The following is a 16,628-nucleotide window of genomic DNA, read 5'->3' as shown; positions in this document are numbered from 1 at the left end:
CATACTATGCTGGAAGCTTGGCAACACTTGCTGCCCAGCACAACTTTTGATTTGATTTGACACAAATGACACATTTCACTGTGCATTTCAATGTACACGTGACAAATGAAGCTAATCTTTAAGAGGAGTTCCTATATTACCAAAAACATGGAATAGCAAATGATAAATATGAATCAACCTTGTCTCAGTGGTAGCACTATTTTGCCCAAAATGAAGTATTCACACGTGTTCAGATTAAGTATTTTCATGGCCCTTTGAGGCCATGTGAATCCTTTCCAATTCATATATACTAGCAACTCCTCCTTCCCCTTCAGCACTGATGCATAAACAAAACAAAATAATTCTCAAAACATGAATTTTCGCTGCTCAGATCAATGCAATTGAAATTTTCTTATTTAAGATATGGGTTTCCTTCAATTTATATGCTTCATACAGATGCAAAGCATCACATGAATAGGGAGAATCACGTTACTGAATCCGTAGCAATCAACAGCAAATGGCCAAGGCAAAAGGCATTCAGATTTATTTAATCACATGAATGTTCAAATACTCAATAAAATCCTATCCTTAGTCCCCTCCCCAAACCTTTTTATTCTGGCATCTTCCCCCTGTCTTTCCAGTCCTAAAGAAGGGTCTTAGCCCAAAATGTCAACTGAATTCATTTCCATAGATGCTGTCTGACTTGTTGAATTCCTCCGGCATTTTGTGTTTTTTGCATTGGATTTCCAGCATCTGCGATTTCCAGTGTATACAATGAAATGCATGGTTTGCATTAACAACCAACATATCCAAGGATGTGCTAGGTGCAGAACAAGACAAAAGCAAAAACAAGTTCCTTCCCCACCTTCACATACAGACAGGCCTCCAACTTCAGGAAAGAAAAAGTTCCTTTAAAAAAAAACAAACTTTATCTGGGAAGCAAACTATGCTAATTGCCTGAATCATCCACAAGTTCAAAATAGGATTAAACTTAATTTACTTATAGTGCAAATTAAACAACCAGAAACCACAGGGAACACTTAAACCCATATTACAATGCACGCCATATTCACAAACCTAAACTGACTAGTCACTTCAGAAAATTTGGTATGCCATTAAAAATATTTTTTTTTTAAAACAGAATCATGCACAAGTATCATTTGTTGAAACTATCCCAGAGTTTTTCACTCATGCAGAATGGCTTTTGAATCCATTCTATAGAAGAATTTTTTTTTAAACTGAAAAAAAATGAAATAGTTATCTGCAGAGCTGTACAGTAAATATGCTTTGATTCTGAACCTGCTGAATGCTACTGCAATCTGTCAAGCATTGGCCACTTGTTAAAAGTCCGATCACCAGACACATCTGGAAAGAGACAGATGCACTGCTTCCACAGCAATAACTTAAATCAGTACTGCAGGTCCAAACAAGGAAAAGGAAAAATAAGGAACAAAAACAGTGTTAGTAACAAAACAAAGCCCAGCATGATGAGAGAAAAAAAATGGGAGGCAGCAATTCTGCAAATTCCTCATCACATAGGCTGAGGGAGGAACATATCTTGAAATATGGTTTGTATAATTAACTGTATGCAGTTTTAGGGGAACAAAAACAAAGTTAATTGCACATTAACCAAATTACTTTTCCAGGGTATGCAGTACACTTGCAGTACCTACACCCTAAAAGCATTAGTTACAGTCTCCTACCATCACCCACCCCCATCACTTTTATAATAGAGTTGATGACATCAAATACCGATTTATTCCCAAGAAATACCCAGCAAATATTTACTTCCCTTTATAAAGTATGCTCCCATCATTAGGTGCCCCCTTCTCATCTTCAAGATAGATTAAGTTATTGTCCTATCGAGAACATATCCACATGAATCTTACAGAGTAAACAACATACATGGTAATAATAAATATAACAAGTAGAGAACAACAAAATGATGAAAAAATAGTAGTGCAAAAATGAAATGTTAACTGTCAAGAATGGAATAACCAGAGATAGAGTTAAGAGTACGATAACACAACAGCATTGCTGGGAAGGGGCAAGAAAGAGATAACTGGTTCAGAAAAATAAGCAGTGGGGAGAAAGCTTAATAAAGTACATGAAGCAGATGTGCTTTCTTGATCACCACAGTATGAAGGGAATAGGTGATGTTACTTGTGATACGGATGCCAAGGAACTTGAAGTTGTCAACCATTTCTACAATATACTGGGTGATAAGGATGGGGTTGAGTCTGTGGCACCCACTTCCTTAGGTCAATAAACTCATTCATCTTGTTGACGTTAAGCAGTAGGTTGTTTTGTTTTGACACCATGAGGAAGTTCCAGTGCTCTTTCTTTTACTGCCTCATCATTGTGGTTGACCTAGCCAATAATAGGGGTACTTGAATAACCAGTTGGTATTGTATCTTACAACAAAGATACCACACAGTCATGGGTGCACAGGGCGTAGAGCAGGGGACTGAGTACACAACCGTGGGGACCACCAGAGCTGAGAGTCATAAAATTTTATGACCAATTCTGACTAACTAAATCAACTGTTCCAGTCAGGAAGTCAAGAAGTCAGTAGCATTTGGGAATGCATAAAGACAAGGTCCAGGAATTAAGGTGACTTTATATATTACATTGTTGAAAGCTAAGCTGTAGTCAAGGTATAGTATCCTGACATATGCACTCTAGTTGTTGGAAGTGATCCAGTGCTGAATGTAGGGAGAGGCAAATGGTAACTACTATAGACCCCATTTTTCCCTTATCCAAGTTGTAGGGGATCTAGATTAGCAGGGGATTGGCACTGATGTGGGCCATTACCAAATTCTCAAAGCACTTCATTGAGGTCAATGTTTCAACTACAGGCCAATAGTCATTGAAACAGGATACTAATTATTTTGGTCTTCTCAATATTTTATTTAAACATGGAAAAAATACTGCCAGTTATAACCACATTTCCATTCAAATGGCAAAACTGCTATTTCCACCAAGCAGGAGAGAACAGCCAAGAGAAACTTCAGTTTTTCCAGTTGAAATGTATTTAGAAAATCCCACAATTCCTCAACTGCTTAGAACAGTGCATACATTATTCTTTGGTGAACTACAAATGCTGACATTTTTATTTCAAATAACTGCTGACATCCTAACTGACACAGCTTTTCGCAAAATATTCCAAATTAATTCCAACTAAAAAGCTAACAAAATCTGAGATAGTTTCTTGTCCAAATTATGAAAGGAAAACTTTGGGATGCACAGCTAATCATAAATTTCTTTCTGTCCAGTTTCTTGAATTCACCACAGCCTTCATCCCATTGCAACTTAAATTGTTACTTTAACAAATGTTGCACAGCCCAAATTTCCTGAAACTTAATTCTTGCACTATTTTCAATTTCTGCATATTAGTTGCATTGCTTAAGATAAATATTAGTATAATCAAAATTATATTTAGTATAATAAACATTATACCAAATCAAAACCAATTTCCGCACATTGACACAAACAACTTACAAATGTTTTCAGCAGGGAAGGCAATCATTCCACCCATCAGATCTGTGCTGGCTACACACAAGAGCAATCCAGTCAGATCCACATGTCTTGCAAATTCCTTCTTGTCAGATACTTAACCAGCCCTGAATACTCAGATGAAATCTATGACTTCCTCATCCTAATTTCATTTCAGAATTAGAATCACAGACCTTTAGGATCTAACATTTGTTGTTTCACAGCAGCAATACAGTCCAAAGATAAAGAAATTATTATAAATTATGAAGTAACTAATAGGGCAAAAAATGGAACAACAACAATGTTCATAGATTGTTCAGAAATCTGACAGCAGAGGGGAAGAAGTTGCTCCTAAATCATTCAGTGTGGGTCTTCAGGCTTCCTTCTTGAACATGGCAGGCCCAGGTTGATGAGGCCTCTCGGTAATAGATAGCACCTTCTTGAGGCACCACCTTTTGAAGATGTCCTTAATGACGGGGAGGGCTGAGCTTGTGATTGACCTGACTGAGTCTACGTCCCTCTGCGTGATCTTGTGACGCAAACAGTTAGAAGCCTCTTCAATGTACATCTATAGAAATTCCCAACAGTCTTTGGTGATGTTCCAATCTCCTCAAATTTCCTAACAAAGCAGAGATGCCGGCATTCTTCTTCGTGACTGCACGGGCACATTGACCCCAGATATATCCTCTGAGACATTGATGCCCAGAGAGAGAGAGAAAAAAAAAAATCGGGCAAGTAGGAATTATTCCTTCTGTCATTTTGCACATCATCTTTATATTAAATTGATCCACCTACTGAGAACAGTGTATCCATCTTCAGTCTATATCTTTAAGTACCCCTACCCAATTCTCTCCCAAATTCCTTTGTTCCATGAAAAACATTTTCAGCTTCTCCATTCTATTGACTTCCTCATCCACATTTCAGAAAGTTCATTTTGCATTCTCTGAAGCCTCTACACTTTTCCCCCTCAAGTGTAAGATAGGGAAATGGGCATAATTCTCATAAGCACTGTTTTATTCAAAGATAAAAGCACATAAAAATGTTGGAAATGCTCAGTACTCAAGCACCTGAGTTAATGTTCAAATCTGATGAAAGATTATTGGCCTAAAATGCGAAGTTTTCTTGTCCTTAACACACAGCCTGATCTATCATTTCCATGATTTTCATTTTATTTCAGATTTGTAGCATCGGGTTTTTTTGTTTCTCTTTTACCAAAAGTTCTTTCCTTGCTCAAACCATTGTTTTGTACCCTTGACATGTTATTGCCTCCATATTCTTTTTTCTTCCTGCCTGGTATCAACTTCCAGGGAACTCAGTTCCAGTAATCCAGGAACATTCTTGACCTTGGTTGCTCTGTGTAGTTTACAAGTTCTGCCTATGACCTTATGAGTTTTCTCCAAGTGTTCCCATTTTCTCCTACATCCCAAAGAAATGCCAGTTGATAGGTTAACTGGCCAATGAGAATTGCCGCCAGTTATAGAATTGGGAGGAAGGTTGGGAGTTGGAACTGTGGAGAGAATATAAATTGGATTAGATTAAATGGGTGAAAGTTGGTCAGTGCAGACTCAGTAAAATGAAAGATCAATTTTCAAAATAATAAAGTCGGCCCTCCTTATCCGCAAGTTCCTCATCTGCGAATTCAACCAGCCGCAAATCGAAAAAACCCAGAAGTGCTCTTCCAGCACTTGTTGCTTCAGCATGTACAGACTTTTTTTCTTGCCATTATTCTCTAAACAATGCAGTGAAACAACTACTTTACATAGCATTTACATTGTATTAGGTATTATAAATAATCTAGAGATAATTTAAAGTATATCAGAGGATATGCGTGGTTTATTGTGGATCGGGATTTTTAAAAAATCAGAAGTTCTCTTACCGAGTAAGTCGGAACAGGTACATCCGGTATTATTTAGTTTCAGTTAGTCCAACGTTTGTCTTAGTATATATTTTACCTTTCAATGCAAATAAAACATTTAAGAACGTATGTTTCAGCGCCGGGCTTGGGAACAGAAGTTCTCGAGTTCAATCCAGTGACAGACTGCTTCTGAGTACGCTGTCCATCCGTGCCGGGTTGATGTGGAGGATCAAAAACTCAAAACCCCAAAACCCAATAATTAAACCACTGCATTGTTTAATAATAATTGTAGCTTTCATCAGGGCAGGGGCTTTCTCACTTTATCTTTTAAAATCGTTCCGATCGCTGACCGAAGTAGCCTAACGCTTTTACAATGACCGATGGCGTTTCACCTCTTTCCAATCTCTTTATTATTTCCATTTTATTTTCTATCATAATCGTGATTATTTTCGTGAACAGAAACACTGCAGACTCAGAGACCGCCGCCGGGTCCTAATATCCACTGTACTAAGAGGTTAAATAAGGTTTGGGGTTCCACTGGGTCCTAAGGTCCACCGCAATGAGACAGGTTGAATAAGGGACTTGAACATCCGCATTGTTTGGTATCCACGAGGGGCCCCGGTACCAATCCCTCACGGATAAGGAGGGCTGACTGTACTTCCCTACAGTCTAAAGCAGGGGTGTCAAACTCAAATACACAGTGGGCCAAAATTTAAAAATCGGTACAAGTCGAGGGCCGGACTGGTTCAGCGTTTATTGCAAAACTTATTGAAATGAATTTATTACACATATTAACCTGGAACTAACAAAGCTTAGGTTATTGCCTACAAAAACAACATTGAACATTAAATAAATAAAAAATCAGTTGCATTTATTTCTTATGGCTTTATCTGCAGCTTTTCCAGAGTAATTTCTAATGAAAACATTTTTCCACAGGCCAACTCTCTGTGATTCACACTAGTCTAAGCCAGATACTTGGCATCTCATCTTGGATGCAAGTTCATCAATGTTTGGAGTCAGGCTCTGAGCTGAGGAAATCCTCAGAATTGAGCGAAGGTGTTCATCAGAAAGATGACTCCTGTGTGATGTTTTCTTTATCTTCATCAAAGAGAACAGTTGTTCACACAGTTATGTGCTGCCAAACATAGAGAGCATTTGAGCAGCTTGGGTACGCAGCTGGGGCATTGTGTTGGGAATGAAACGTAGAAACTGTGCAGCGCCCACCGAGTCATACTTTGCCTTGAGTGTGTCACTGCATTGGAGTTCAATCAGCTCCATTTGTATGTTGGTTGGTGCGCTTTCCACGTCAGCTGCAAATGGATTACTGAGCAGTTCAAACCTGCTTTTTTGGGCTTCAAAGTCGACAAATTGCTGTGTGAAGTCGGCACCAAGTATGCTAAGTTTTTCAGCAAACTTTGCACGTGGGAACGCTGCGGTAGAAACCTGCTCTTTCATAGTTTGGCAACAAGGAAAATGGCTCAAGTTTTCTTGCTGCATCTGTATCTCCCACAGGCGCAGCTTGTTTTTAAAAGCCCTCACTGCAGCGTACATGTCTGTGATCACACGACCCCGCCCCTGAAGCTGCAGGTTGAGTGCATTGAGATGGCTCGTGATGTCATACAGAAACGCCATTTCACAAAGCAACTTTTTATCCCGGAGCTCTGTTGTGTCTTTCCCTTTGCTTTCCATGAACTGAGATCTCCTCACGCAACTCGAAACATCTTTTCAGCACTTTTCCTTGGCTTAACCATCGCACCTCTGTGTGATAGGGCAAATCATTATATTCTGAACCCAACTCCTCCAGAAACGACTTGAACTCGTGGTGATTTAAACCTTTGGCTCTTATGAAGTTAACTGCTCGTGTTATGGTGCTCATTATATGTTCCATTTTCAAGGCTTTGCCACACAACGATTCCTGGTGTATGATGCAGTGATAAGCTGTCAGCTCACCTGCGCCGTTTTCCTCCCACATCTTCTCCCGGATCCTGCCCACCAATCCACTCTTTTGACCGCACATCGCGGGCTTCTGTTTCTTGTCCAGATGCTTGTATTTGTCGTGGTGTTTCGTTTCATAGTGTCGTCTTACTTTATATTCTTTAATTACAGCCACACCGTCTCCGCACACAAGACAAACAGGTTTGCCCTTTATATCTGAGAACATATACTCTGCCTCCCACCTGCCTTGAAAACCCCTGTTTTCAAAGTCCACCTTTCGTTCAGCCATTTTTGGGGTGAGGGATAGCTGAAAGTTGACCACACGTGACTAGCGCCATAAGGATGCTGATGAGAGAGGAAGGCAAGCCTGAGCAATGCACTGGCAGTGCATTGTGGGATTTGTAGTATTAGTGGTGCATGCAATATACCGGCAGGCCAGCTCTAATCGAAAAAAAATTTATTCATTAATGATATTCAGGAAATAAACCAGGGAAACCGAATAAACACTAAAAACCCTGAAAACATGGTACCTGAATAAACTCAGCATTAGCCATATCATACGCCACAGGTGCTTCGATTACTGGGGCCAGCCTTAATAGTAATTAGATATTATCTCGCGGGCCAAAGATAATTCCACCACGGGCCAGATTTGGCCTGCGGGCCCTGAGTTTGACATATATGGTCTAAAGTAACCTTTCACTCCTACACCTCCTATTACTTCATTTACTTTCCATCAATGCTGTTACAGAACACCCTGTTATGTGGTAATTTATTGAAAAGCCTGTTATGTGGTGATTTATCAAATACTTCGGAAATCTGGATACACCACATTGCCTTGAACAAAGGATGTCTAATCAAGCCACACTTGCTCAGTTCTATCCTCATTATTCTTTCCTAAACATTTTCCATCACCAAAATCACATTTACCAGCCTGAAGTTACTGTTTTTATTCCTACATCCTTATCTGAATATTTCTAATCACCTATACTTCCTGTCAGCAACCAAGGATGCAGCCCACCTGGACTTGGTGATTTATCCACCTTAATCTTCTTTGTATTTCATCAATTTTATCCCATCCAGAACTAGAACATCTTCCTTTGCTGACAGCCAGTAGCCTTTATCTCTACTACCCATCTGCTATCCTACATCCTCATCTCACCACTTTCCTTAGTCATCTTGTGTCAATCATCTGTGAAATGTTCTTTATAACTTTCCAGAAAGGTCTTGCTTGAATTCCCTCCACCTGTCTTCCTCATGGGAATGTATTAAGGCTGTAGCTAGAACAATGTTCCAATAAAACTCAAAAATGTGACAGCCAACTATCCAAACACTCTTCACATCTTTAACATTGTGTTTACTGATAAGAGATCTTAATGCTCCTATGATTAATCACAGGGAGTCTAAGCCAACTGGCCTAGTTCCACCATCTACTGTGAACTCGGCTGAAGGACGTCTGTACCAATATCTGTTGAAAAAAATTGATTAACTTCCAAATCTTAACAAGTCAGGATTTTGTTACTCTACATAGTCACACATAGCAACAGTTTAACAACAACTACTGTTAAGCACTGACAATAACCCTTTTTCATTGTTACTTTCAACACTGCATTCAAATATTGTGGCCAAATCTCCTGGTTTGACTGCTTTGCCTGTTAAAAAAAAATTGCTATCTGCTCAGTGCCAAGTAAAGGCTTCACATTGCTGGTTTTTGAAGCACATCAAGGCTGCTTGATCAACGCACAGACCAAGGACAGGAAGGTTGGTGCTGAAATAACTGGATCAAAAACCCAAACTATTAAGTAGGCTCTTGTACTGAAAAGGAATGTTAAAAAAACTTAGTCAAATCTTGTACTTCAATTTTTATCCAATCACTGCCAGATAAAATGTATAATCAATCCCTTGCACTTTAAAACTAGAATTTGATACTGAACATGGACAATAATAAACTGAAGAATCTGTGCCTTATATAAAACTTATATATATAAGGAACAAAATCAACAGTGTCTGGTTGTGAAACACAAAGAGGAGCAGTTGGTCAAACTGCTCATCCTAAATCTGCTGATCCTGCAAAAATGGAGCTGCTATGAACTCAGCAGATCAGACAGCATTTGTGAAAGGAGAAACAGAGGGCTATTTCAATTGAAAACCGTTAAAACCTTTAAATTTCTGGTGTAGTCTGTTTTGTCATATGCTTTTCTGATAACAGTCTGGGGGGAACGTTGTCTCATTTTTTTTTAACTGCATTGCATTTGTGGTTTCTAAATGACAATAAACTGAATCTGAATTCAGAAATGGGAATGCAAGAAAGCAAACAGTGTATTAATGACAGAATGGGTCCTTTGCTGATGAGCAGTTGATGAAGCCACTTGATTGACAGATTAATGAAAGAAGCTGGTACCTGGAATAAATGGACATGTACAAACTGCAAAGAACATATTAAAACTTTAGGAAATGCCCGTCAGATCAGTGAGCATCAGCTGAGAAAAAATGTGTTGGTATCACAGGTGGATAATCTACAGAACTGGCCAGTTCTGATAAAAATGAAGAAATTGAGTTAATTGAAGCTGCTGACTTTCACCCAGATATAAATTCTGAGCAAGCAGCACAAGCTAAAATGACAAAATAAGACTTTCAAAAGCAAAGATTGCAAGCACTTGTACATTGCATTTCAGAAGCTCAAGGCACTGAAGTAGTATGATACTAATCTAATTATTAACCAGTGATACTGAAATAAAAGTTAGCCACATGGAGTTAAATTACAGAACAGCCATCACATCATTGCAGAACAGATAAAGCTCCAAGGGAGTAAACTCTATATTAATGTTCCTTTGTTAAGAGATTCTAACCTACTGTTTAGGAAGAACTAGAGTGAAATAACTGACTAAAATTGCTAATTACAAACCAGGATTTATAGTAAAAAGGCATCCTCAATGGCTTTTAGAATTACCCATTTGCTCTGAAATAAGAATATTTTGGAAAAGGTTGCTGAATTGTTCATAAATTCCAAAGGCATCATACTAAGGCTGTTGCACAACTGAAATAAACATTTCCTCTCCACAAGTACGTGGCTTAATCTTCAAGAACTTACAGCATCGTTTTTACTTCAGTATTATTTGATGCATTAACAATAAACAACTGATTTAACACAGTTAAGATTATTAACGCACAATGTCATAGACAAATCATGAATTAACAGAAAGTAATGAAAATATTTTCGGTAGACAGTTGAATAAAGATGCGTTGTCTAAAAGTAACAAAGAGTGCCTTATAACATACTATATACTTGATATTTACCACAAAATGCTAAACATTTATGGAAACTAGATTTCTGAGGTAAAATAGTACACAAATACAATGCATACTATTTACCCCATCAGCACAAGTCACTAACTATAATTCAGCAATAAAACAGGATCAGTCAGTACAAGGAGCTGTGTGCCAACAATGGTATAAAATGAAACTACACAATTGTTTCTTTGAGAACTCACATTTGTGTCAGTCATTGATACAGAAGGCAAGATTCTGATTTCCGTAATTAGCAGGCTCCCATCTATAGAAACATAGAAAATAGGCGCAAGAGTAGGCCATTCGTCCCTTCGAGCCTGCACCGCCATTCAGTATGATCATAGCTGATCATCCAACTCAGAACCCTGTACCTGCTTTCTCTCCATACTCCCTGATCCCTTTAGCCACAAGGGCCATATCTAACTTCCTCTTAAATATAGCCAATGAACCAGCCTCAACTGTTTCCTGTGGCAGAGAATTCCACAGATTCACCACTCTCTGTGTGAAGAAGTTTTTCCTCATCTCCATCCTAAAAGGCTTCCCCTTTATCCTTAAACTGTGACCCCTCATTCTGGACTTCCCCAACATCGGAAACAATCTTCCTGCATCTAGCCTATCCAACCCCTTTGGAATTTTTATACGTTTCAATAAGATCCCCCCCTCAATCTTCTAAATTCCAGTGAGTATAAGCCTAGTCAATCCAATCGTTCTTCATATGAAAGTCCTGCCATCCCAGGAATCAATCTGGTGAACCTCTGTACTCCTTCTATGGCAAGAATGTCTTTCCTCAGATTAGGGGACCAAAACTGCACACAATATTCTAGGTGCGGTCTCACCAGGGCCTTGTACAACTGCAGTAGAACCTCCCTGCTCCTGTACTCAGATCCTTTTGCTATGAATGCCAACATACCATTTGCCTTTTTCACCACCTGCTGTACCTGCATGCCCACCTTCAATGACTGATGTACAATGACACCCAGGTCTTATTGCATCTCACCTTTTCCTAATAGGCCACCATTCAGATAATGATCTGTTTTCCTGTTCTTGCAACCAAAGTGGATAACCTCACATTTATCCACATTAAATTGCATATGCCATGAATTTGCCCACTCACCTAACCTATCTAAGTCGCCCTGCATCCTCTTAACATCCTCCTCACAGCTAACACCACCGCCCAGCTTCGTGTCATCTGCAAACTTGGAGATGCTGTATTTAATTCCCTCGTCTAAATCATTAATATATATTGTAAACAACTGGGGTCCCAGCACTGAGCCTTGTGGTAACCCACTAGTCACTGCCTGCCATTCTGAAAAGGTCCTGTTTACTCCCACTCTTTGCTTCCTGTCTGCCAACCAATTCTCTAACCACATCAATACTATACCCCCAATACCGTGTGCTTTAAGTATGCACACTAATCTCCTGTGTGGGACCTTGTCAAAAGCCTTTTGAAAATCTAAATTTACCACATCCACTGGCTCTCCCCTATCCACTCTATTACTTACATCTTAAAAAATTCTATAAGATTCGTCCAACACGATTTTCCTTTCAGAAATCCATGCTGACTTTGTCTGATGATTTCACCTCTTTCCAAATGTGCTGTTATCAGATCTTTGATAACCGACTCTAGCATTTTCCCCACCACCGATGTCAGACTAACTGGTCTATAATTCCCCGGTTTCTCTCTCCCTCCTTTTTTAAAAAGTGGGGTTACATTCTCAGGAACTAATCCAGAATCTAAGGAATTTTGAAAAATTACCACTAATACATCCACTATTTCTTGGGCTACTTCCTTAAGCACTCTGGGATGCAGACCATCTGGCCCTGGGGATTTATCTGCCTTTAATCCCTTCAATTTACCCAACACCACTTCCCTACTAACACGTATTTCCCTCAGTTCCTCCATCTCACTAGACCCTCGGTCCCTTACTATTTCAAGACAGAACCAAAATAGTTACTCAATTGGTCTGCCATGTCTTTGCTCCCTATGATCAATTCACCTGTTTCTGACTGTAAAGGACCTACATTTGTCTTGACCAATCTTTTTCTTTTCACGTATCTATAAAAGCTTTTACAGTCAGTTTTTATGTTCCCTGCCAGCTTTCTCTCAATCTTTTTTCCCTTTCCTAATTAAGCCCTTTGTCCTCCTCTGCTGCTCCCAGTCCTCAGGTGTGCTGCTTTTTTTTGCTAATTTATATGTTTCTTCTTTGGATTGATACTATCCCTAATTTCCCTCGTCAGCCACGGGTGCACTACCTTCCCTGGTTTATTCTTTTGCCAAACTGGGATGAACAATTGTTGTAGTTCATCCATGCGATCTTTAAATGCTTGCCATTGCATATCCACCGTCAACTCTTGAAGTATCATTTGTCAGTCTATCTTAGCTAATTCACGTCTCATACCTTCAAAGTTACCCTTCTTTAAGTTCAGAACCTTTGTTTCTGAATTAACTATGTCACTCTCCATCTTAATGAAGAATTCCACCATATTATGGTCACTCTTACCCAAGGGGCCTCGCACGACAAGATTGCTAACAAACCCTTCCTCATTGCTCAATACCCAATCTAGAATGGCCTGCTCTCTAGTTGGTTCCTCGACATGTTGGTTCAGAAAACCATCCCGCATACATTCCAAGAAATCCTCTTCCTCAGCTCCCTTACCAATTTGGTTCACCCAATCTATATGTAGATTGAAGTCACCCATTATAACTACTGTTCCTTTATTGCACGCATTTCTAATTTCCTGTTTAATGCCATCCCCAACCTCACTACTACTGTTAGGTGGCTTGTACCCAACTCCCACCAGCGTTTTCTGCCCCTTAGTGTTATGCAGCTCTACCTATATCGATTCCACATCCTCCAGGCTAATGTCCTTCCTTTCTATTGCGTTAATCTCCTCTCTAACCAGCAATGCTACCCCACCTCCTTTTCTTTCCTGTCTATCCCTCCTGAATATTGAATATCCCTGGATGTCGAGCTCCCATCCTTGGTCACCGTGGAGCCATGTCTCTGTGATCCCAACTATATTATATTCATTAATAACTATCTGCACATTCAATTCATCCACCTTGTTACGAATGCTCCTCGCGTTGACACACAAAGCCTTCAGGCTTGTTTTTACAACACTCTTAGCCCTTATACAATTATGTTGAAAAGTGGCTCTTTTTGCTTTTTGCCCTGGATTTGCCTGCCTGCCACTTTTACTTTTCACCTTACTACTTTTTGCTTCTACCCTCATTTTACACCCCTCTGTCTCTCTGCACTTGTTCCTATCCCCCTGCCACATCAGTTTAAAGCCTCCTGAACAGCAGTAGCAAACGCTCCCCCTAGGACATTGGTTCCAGTCCAGCCCAGGTGCAGACCGTCCTGTTTATACTGGTCCCACCTCCCCCAGAACTGGTTCCAATGCCCCAGAAATTTGAATCCCTCCCCCTTACACCATTTTTCAAGCCACATATTCATCTGAAATATCCTCCTATTTCTACTCTGACTAGCACGTGGCTCTGGTAGTAATCCAGAGATTATCATCTTTGTGGTATCAATAAGTAAGATACCCGGGCCTTCCAAAATACAAAATAATTTTTCCAAACATTCTTGCATGGCATGTTAAAACTCAACATGAAAATATTGAATCAAGCAAAATTCTAACACCATTGAAAGCCACACTGCAAACCAAATATCATAGTGGCAACAGAATTTTTGTGCTGTAGTATTAGACATCTGATGTATAATTTTTTGATGGAAAAGTTCACCATGATACTTTGCAGTCATGATCTTACCAAATGATAGAAAATGAGAGCAAATTGCTGAAAAGTCTATTTCTGCTTTTGTTTCTTACATGAAAGAATGGGCTTTGAAAGTTCAATGGCCTTTCTGCTGATTGTTAATATCTTACCATCGCTTTCACCAACACCATTTTAAGTTAATGTATGACTACAGTAATGATTTTATTTGTCATACAGGACCTGAACAATCATAATTTCAGTCTCATAAAACACCAAAGAGGACTGCACAGTGTTGTAGCAGTTTGTGCAATCGCTTTAGAAACACCAGCAATTGGGGTTCAATTCCTGCCGTTGTCTGTAAGGTGTTTGTACATTTTCCCCGTGACCAGATGGGCTTCTTCCCAGATTTCAAACTGATTTGACGAAAATAACACATTTCACTGTAGGTTTCAATGTACATAACACAAAACTAATCTTTTAAAAAAATTTGAAGATGGCCAATGAAGTCCCACTTCTATTTAAAATTTTTGTGCCATATTCTAAACCAAACAAAAAAGTTATATTCAGAAGCAAACTATAAAATGGCAAGAATTCCTTTTCTCCCACAGATGCTGCTTGATCTGCTGAGTTCTTCCAGCAGACTGTTTGCAGCAAAAGAATCAGCAAGTCACATTTGCGGAGTGAAATCTATCCAGTGTAAATTTAAAAACAAATCCACTCCACATTTGTATTTTCTGACAAAATTATTTTGCAGAATGAAGCAAATAGATATGACAAAATGATTATAACTATTTTAGAAAATAGTTCAGCTTATTATTCTTCTTCCAAAAATAATCATTCAATGAAGAACAGATGAATATACTAATTTATTCTATTTACTTCAAGTAACTGTTTTGATTAATAGTTTTGACTACTATGCAGGTATATGGAGGAATTATATGGGGGTTATATGGGAGGCAGGATTTAAGGGTCGGCACAACATTGTGGGCCAAAGGCCTTGTACTGTGCTGTATTGTTCTATGTTCTATACAGAATACCACAAATAATCTAATTTAAGGACTTAAGTAATTTTGGGAAATGAATACCATTATTAAATACGTTCTCCAAAATTCAAGATAACAACTCAAAATGTAATACATTTGGAACTCCATGGTGGAGATCAGTTACACACAGAAATGATTGAAGAATTAATTCAAGGGATGACTCTTTACTGCTTTTGGAGATAACTGGTCTATAATAAGTACTTCCACACTTTATGTTCAAAGAGCTTATTTGAGAGTATATTGAACTGACCGCAGTTTCCTTTTAAATTGCTAGACCTTTCCTAAATTTAATATTAGACAAGTAAAGGCATGCTGATCAAAGAGAGACACAAAATCTGCCTAAGGAAAGGTTGGCAATACCAAACCCTAAACAAGAACACAAAAGTAGTCTCAAAATACTTTTTTGACTGTGTAATTTGAAAGATCGCAAGTACACAAATCTTCTGAAATGGGCCTAAATGCACCATTGCAAGGAATTTGAGAAAGTGTTAATGAATGGAATCTGATTTCAAACCACAAAAGGAGATACAAAAAGTGATCAAATACCCAGTTAAAGGGTTAGATTAAGCAACGTCAAAGGCACCAAGGGGTTGGGGAGACAGATAATTTTTAAAGATTTCAGTAGAAAGGGCTTTGCCAAAGGTACTTAATTTAAGTATAACATAATATACAAACACATATACTCAAGAGGTCAAAATTCAAGGACCACAGATTGGAAAATTAGCATATATCAACAAGAACAGAGGTGCAAGATAGGGTGACCTGGTCCAAGTGAGAACAAATGCTGCAATGTTTTGGATGCACTTTATTTAATGAAGAGCAAAGCAAATGTTCTGGAACTGCAAACTGTAAAAGGGAGCAAGTGTGGCAGTGGTTTTCCAGTAGATTATCTGAGGCTTGAGCAAAGGTCAATTAGGGTCAATGTTACATAATAGTGGAGATAGGTAAATGAAATTATAGAGCCAATGGCTCTCCTGAAAGCACTTTTTCCCCGTTTCTTGTTGAAATCAAGAGAAGTAGCTTGTACATGTTTGAAACTATACCACAAGAATGAAGAATAGTTTTCTCTGCAAACAAGGCATATAGCATTCTGCACAACATAGATGTCACTGTAAATATAGCCCACAAGGCCATTCTGTTTGAAAAAAGAAACCCCCAAGGCTCACCCTACAGAATAGCTCTTAAATAGTCCATCACAAAACACAACACCTAATTTTGCACACAGGGAAAATTTTGTGTGCCCGAATCATTGCAATAGACATCTCAAAACATTAGACATATTAGATAAGTCAGGCAGCTTGGCTATGTTTGTCAG

At 38.9% G+C, this 16,628-nt stretch overlaps 1 protein-coding gene across 3 annotated transcripts in view; it reads right to left on the bottom strand.

Annotated features, from left to right (window-relative positions):
* The window catches only part of kif21a (kinesin family member 21A), a 131,154-nt gene that overhangs the window by 113,056 nt on the left and 1,470 nt on the right, over positions 1-16,628 (bottom strand). The gene's annotated exons all lie outside the window — the stretch shown is intronic.

Source organism: Hypanus sabinus, chromosome 13, assembly GCF_030144855.1.
Source record: "Hypanus sabinus isolate sHypSab1 chromosome 13, sHypSab1.hap1, whole genome shotgun sequence".
NCBI lineage: Eukaryota > Metazoa > Chordata > Chondrichthyes > Myliobatiformes > Dasyatidae > Hypanus > Hypanus sabinus.
Note: the sequence above shows the minus strand (reverse complement) of the source record. Positions and strands in the feature narration are given on the sequence as shown.